This window comes from Festucalex cinctus, chromosome 20 (genome assembly GCF_051991245.1).
Source record: "Festucalex cinctus isolate MCC-2025b chromosome 20, RoL_Fcin_1.0, whole genome shotgun sequence".
Classification (NCBI taxonomy): domain Eukaryota; kingdom Metazoa; phylum Chordata; class Actinopteri; order Syngnathiformes; family Syngnathidae; genus Festucalex; species Festucalex cinctus.
In genome coordinates this window covers 2,016,308-2,022,539 of record NC_135430.1, presented here as the reverse complement: position 1 = coordinate 2,022,539, position 6,232 = coordinate 2,016,308, and the positions used below count along the sequence as shown (strand labels likewise).

The 6,232-nt window shown below is 40.8% G+C and overlaps 1 long non-coding RNA gene across 1 annotated transcript; it reads left to right on the top strand.

Annotated features, from left to right (window-relative positions):
* The first annotated feature begins 258 nt into the window (after positions 1 to 258).
* On the top strand, positions 259 to 3,435 carry LOC144009418 (uncharacterized). The gene is made up of 2 exons (XR_013280917.1): positions 259 to 1,655; positions 1,705 to 3,435. It is a non-coding gene; the product is annotated as an uncharacterized LOC144009418 (long non-coding RNA).
* The last annotated feature ends 2,797 nt before the right edge of the window (positions 3,436 to 6,232 follow it).

Below are 6,232 nucleotides of genomic sequence, written 5' to 3'. Positions count from 1 at the left end.
TGTACAGTCGGCGGTGGGCTTTGAACCTGCGACCTCCTGCTTACTGTACATGCACTCTCCCAACTGCGCCACGAAGCAATATCTGAAAGCAAGTCAAGATGGTCTGTTGTATGTATGGAAGTGGGCGTGGAAAATGGGACTTAGAAAAAATTCAGTGTCAGTCCCATTAAAACTGAATGGGGAAAAGTGGATCTTTAACATTAAATTATGCGAGTACTGTAAGTAATATGAAGTCAAACGATAAATAGCCCGAAAGGCGTGAATTTTGTCAGCAAGTTGAAATTTGAACGGTGTAAATCGGAAGTATAATGTAGGAGTAGTTTGATTGCAAAAAGTGTTGAGAATAAAATGCTATAATAATAAGTTTAAGTATAAGTATAATAATAATAAAGGTTAGAAACAACATATGTGGGATGCTTTCAGCATCCCACAATAAGTTTAAGTATAATAATAATAACTAGACTAAGCAATTTCTGAAGAAATTGCGTGGGATGCTGAAAGCCGAATGCTAATAGCTGAATGCTAAGCTGACTGCTAATAGCAGAATGCTATTGTTATCATTGAAGTGTGAAATGTAATTGAGAGATGTCTTGCTGAACCAGAATGCATTAAATAAAACGTATGTTAAATTAATAAAGAAAGATACATTGGCTGTAAATTACATATGAGAAATTATGAATGAATTATAAATGAAAAGACTGAAGTTTAAATTCAACCAGTCTGAGATTGAATTTGAACCCTCACCTCCTGTTTACTGTTCAATGAGCTACTGCACTGCCAATATATCCACTGACCCACAGAAGACTTGGTGGCATAACTGAAGTGTTGTGAAATGGAAGCAGCGAATGTGTCTGAACATGCAATAAAATGTATGTTAAATAAAGAAAGATAAATTGGTTGTAAATTACAAATGAGAAATTATGGTTGAATTATAAATGAAAAGAAGAAAGTTTTAGTTTTAACTAAAAAAAAGAAAGAAGTATGTCCATGTCCAAAAGTTGCTCCATCCGAGGTTTGAACCAGCGTACCATTCGTAGGGCTGTCTTTGCTATGCAAGCGCTTAAGCCAGTGAGCCACCCGACCTGTGAGCAGCAGAGCGAATTGGCGTATTTGTAGTTCAAAGTGTCACCTGACGCTGAAAGTCATCAGCGCTGATTTGGGACACATGTGTTTGTGTCATGTCAGTATAACGCATTTCCTGGTGTGATAGTCAGTTGGTATACTTAATATCTGTTTATGTAATTGCCACAGACATATGTGCAATGTACAGTCGGCGGTGGGCTTTGAACCTGCGACCTCCTGCTTACTGTACATGCACTCTCCCAACTGCGCCACGAAGCAATATCTGAAAGCAAGTCAAGATGGTCTGTTGTATGTATGGAAGTGGGCGTGGAAAATGGGACTTAGAAAAAATTCAGTGTCAGTCCCATTAAAACTGAATGGGGAAAAGTAGATTTTTAACATTAAATTATGCGGGTACTGTAAGTAATATGAAGTAAAACGATAAATAGCCCGAAAGGCGTGAATTTTGTCAGCAAGTTGAAATTTGAACGGTGTAAATCGGAAGTATAATGTAGGAGTAGTTTGATTGCAAAAAGTGTTGAGAATAAAATGCTATAATAATAAGTTTAAGTATAAGTATAATAATAATAAAGGTTAGAAACAACATATGTGGGATGCTTTCAGCATCCCACAATAATAAAGGTTAGAAACAACATATGTGGGATGATAGTCAGTTGGTATATGTAACAACTATGGCCTATGGCCCAATCCACCCTCTAATTTTTTTTTTAAGTTTGCTTCTTCTAAAGCAAATTCTCTGCAGTCGCATAAATATTCCACTGCCCAGACAGGATCTAAGCTTGGTTAGCTCTGCAGGTGGTCACCCAACCACCAACAAAGCTCTTTTGAAGCCGCTGACCAGGTGACAAAGGAATTTATGCGTCTGCCGAAGGAGTGTATTCAAGCCCGTCTTCTCGGAGCCCGAACAAATGGCTCCAATGATTTGGAATACACAAATGACTGATCAAAGGAATGTTCATGACTTCTTATCAATCACAAAGGATATTCTGGCGCCACCTTTCCAAACGGGCACTCCTGGAACGTCTAGACGGAGCAACAGCACCGTCAAGTGGTGAAACTTGGAACTACCCTTAGTGACATTTCATATAAGTAACCGCATTTTACACATTTATACCATGATAATTCTCGACAGATAACTGAACTACGAATGATTCATGTTATGTCTTTGTGTGTATGAACATCCTATTTCATTTGTACTCCATAAAGAATGAAAGATAATCAATATCTTTCAGTTCAGTCAGATTAGACAAGTAGAAGTTACCTCACAAGTTAGTTTATGATGCATTAATTACGATGTGTGTTAAACGGGTTGTGTGGGAAAACTGATTTGCCAGACTGACCAAATTTAATGCCAAATTATTAATCCCTTTAATATTTTTTTTTTTTTTAAGTCTGCGCGAGCGAACAGAAGGGTGTGCCACCACCTACTGAAGCCCCGCCCATAGACTTTAAAAGGATGAGGGGACCCCTCGCTCTCCTCTCTTGCTTCCAAGCCTCTTCCAAAACTCTCTTGCACGACCTGCGAGTGTCCCAGCCTGCTCGAACTCTTTGTTCCAAGAAACTTGCCAACCACGTGGCCTTTTCTTTTCTGGCAGCAACCGTTGCCGAGAGCAGACACTCGCTCCACGCCACGCCAAAGCAGGTGCAAACTGCAACGCTGACCCCAAAGACTCTTTTACTCCTTTTTTCCTTTTTGTTCTCTTCACCATCGGTGGAGTGCCCGCCAGCGGCGAACTCCGCGGCCCCGGGGTACACTTGCAACGTACCGCCGGATGCGAGGTTGTGCACCTAAGCCGCCCCGCACCTCACCTGCCAGTCGGTGGCGCCCCGCCGCGGTGCCAGCTCACCTCCAACGGCTGGCCTTCCCCGTACGCAGGCGCGTAGCGAACCGAGCTCCAACACCTGAAGTCGGACAGCTGTCCGGCAGAACCAACCTCGCCGAGTCGCCGACCAATCAAGGGACGAGCCGCGCAACTACGTCAGCCCCCTGAGCGGCTTCCCTTGATCACCTGTGGAATACCCCCTTTTGATTTTCTTGCCTTTTGGAACGAACATTGACTATTTTTCCCCCTTTTTTCAAGACCTTTCTGCTCATTCGACGCAAACGATGCTCATAAGTGTGCATTTGATTCCCAAATTGGTACCACTGCGTGCAACTTACGTTTGAAACATATCACAGATCTGGCAGGTCAAATTTCTCTTTTCCCTGTTTCCTTATCCATTCGCATTCCTTCCTTATTCTCATTAGATTTATTTTTATTTCTTTTCTTCTGACGGTAGAATAGTTAGATAGGCAGTGTTTTGATTCTGTAGTGTAGCAATCGTGAATAAATGTATATTTTATTAACTCTATTCCGCTTAAGTCATCTGTGTTTCCGAGTGGATTATTATTCTTTTGTTAGTACAACGAACCACTGAATATCGAGTGTGGCGACTTTAGATTATAAATGACTGATGCAAGAAGGATTTTGGTCGTTGTTTGCTCCTGTTAACCCAAAGCAAAACCAACGTGGTGCCCCTAGAGTTTATCGAGGTAAATATAATTTACCTCTGTAACGTCCAGATTATTAATTCGTCCAAAAGACGACCCAATTATCCCTACATATACTTAATGTCCGTTTACATAATTGTCACGGGACACATGTGCAATGTACAGTCGGCGGTGGGCTTTGAACCTACGACCTCTGTTTACTGTACATGCACTCTCCCAACTGCGCGCCACTGAGCAGTATCAGAAAGCCAGTTAAGATGGTCTGTTGTATGTATGGAAGTGGGCGTGGATAATGGGACTTAGAAAAAATTCAGTGTCAGTCCCATTAAAACTGAATGGGGAAAAGTAGATCTTTAACATTAAATTATGCGAGTACTGTAAGTAATATGAAGGCAAACGATAAATACCCCGAAAGGCGTGAATTTTGTCAGCAAGTTGAAATTTGAACGGTGTAAATCGGAAGTATTATTTCGGAGTAGTTTGATTGCAAAAAGTGTTGAGAATAAAATGCTATAATAAGTATAATAATAAAGGTTAGAAACAACGTATGTGGAATGCTTTCAGCATCCCACAATAATAAGAATAAAGAATGAATAACATATGTGTGAAGGCCACCAGCCTTCACACAATAATAACTAGAAAATGCCATTTCTGGAGAAATGGCGTGTGAAGGCTGGAGAGCTGAATGAATACCTGTGGAATGATTTGGAATGATGTTGAATGATACTGAATGATACTGAATGGTGTTGAATGATATTGAATGGTGTTGAATGGAGTGTAGAATGTGGGAATAATCGGCTACGAAATCGGAAATTGTGAATTTTGGAACTGAAAAGCTGGAATCGCTCATAGCATGAAATACTGGAATGTACTGAAGTTGGAATGAAGTAAATCGGATGAATAATGTGGAAGTAAATGAAAAAGTATAATGTGGGAATAATCGGTTATGAAATCGGAAATTGTGAATTTTGGAACTGAAAAGCTGGAATAGCTCATACCACGTCTCCATGCCACGCCAAGTCTTTCCATTATTCTATGTCTTCACGCCACGCCATGTCATGTCCACACCTTACCAAGTCATTCCACGTTCCTGCCAGTCAATAAAGTTCTTGTCATTCCTCTTCCTGCCCGTTTCCTCAGCCTGTGGGTCCCATCACACCCCCATCATAACAATTCCCGAGTAATCAGCAGTAGAAGAGAGGCAGGTTTCACCGAAAATCCTGTTTTGACAAAAATAAGGGAGAAATCAAGGGTTTTGTGAAAAGATGCATTTCAAGTAAAAATTCAGCTTTGAACTGACCCGACCAGTACTTTTCGTGCACTGCTATACAGCATAACACACGAGGCATCATATGATGTGAGCTGATAGATACCCAGTGAAAAAGTCATCTTGAAGTTGTGAAATTTAGCATTTTTCCAAGTTCACGTTTACCAGTGTTGTCACTAACGCGTGCCTAAGTCACGCGTTATTTTAATCCGACTACTTTTTTTCCAATAATGAGCAATCTAATGCGTGCCTAAGTCACGCGTTATTTTAATCCGACTACTTTTTTTCCAATAATGAGCAATCTAATGCGTTTACTTTTCCAAACCAGTAATCTGATTAAAGTTACTTTCCAAAGTGGCCGTACATTATTTTTTTATTACCTCGTACTGTAGCTATGTAGAATGCAAAATTTTGTCGTCCATTTCGAAGATAATTTTCTTGCGTTTAGGAGTGACGTCACATCGCATGTCACGTTTTCTCAGTGGAAGACGCAACCCCGGGTCACGTGAACCAAAGTGTGAGCGGCGAGCGCGAGTCTGGCCAAGACAATAGACACTTCCTACCTCGTCACAATGTAAACAATAGGAGAAGCAGGAGAACGGGTACATTTCTTCATTGGAAATACAGCCATTACATTTTTGTCCAGTAAAGTAAAGAAGTTGGAAACTTTGCATTGGCTAAAAACTCCACACCCAATTTGAGGAAAAACATCACGGTACAATGCAATAAGGCAACAGGTAGGGAGACAGCCAACAGTTCGACATTTCTGCAGTTCTACAGTTCTACATTCAGCCCAGCTGCATAAAAACAATGTCGGAGCGTGTGAGCTGCAGCCAGTTCTGTCAGCAAAATGAGCTACCTTCGAAGTGTGGAGGCTGTTTGATTACAACACTGTCAGGTATGATGCAAAAACATTTGCAAATTGTGCAGGAAAACTGTTGCCATTAACACATTCACTGCCATAGACGGTTTTAGACGTCAAAGATTATTATTTTTTCCTGGACTGGCAGTGAATGAGTTAAAGTTAAAAACTCTTTGTCTGCCAGTTTCGGCAATTGCCGAACCCTACAAACAGACCGTATAGAGCTGCCGTCGGGAATTGACGAAAACTACACTTTTAATGGGAAATTACAGAGGAAAGCCTTGACCAGCCGTGGTTGCAGTTGTAAACTGATCCTGTACTGTAATGACTAACTATGGCCATTAGATGGCAGTGACCACTCTTTTGCGTCATCTCAACCCCCCAATGGGAGGAGGAGGAGGTGGCGTTGGACGTTAGTGGCAAAAAAAAAAAAAAAAAAAAAACTTCATTACACAGCTGCAATTAAATAAAATAAAAAACATTCTGAAAGCAAATATATATAAATATATTTCTATTATTTACAGCTCAG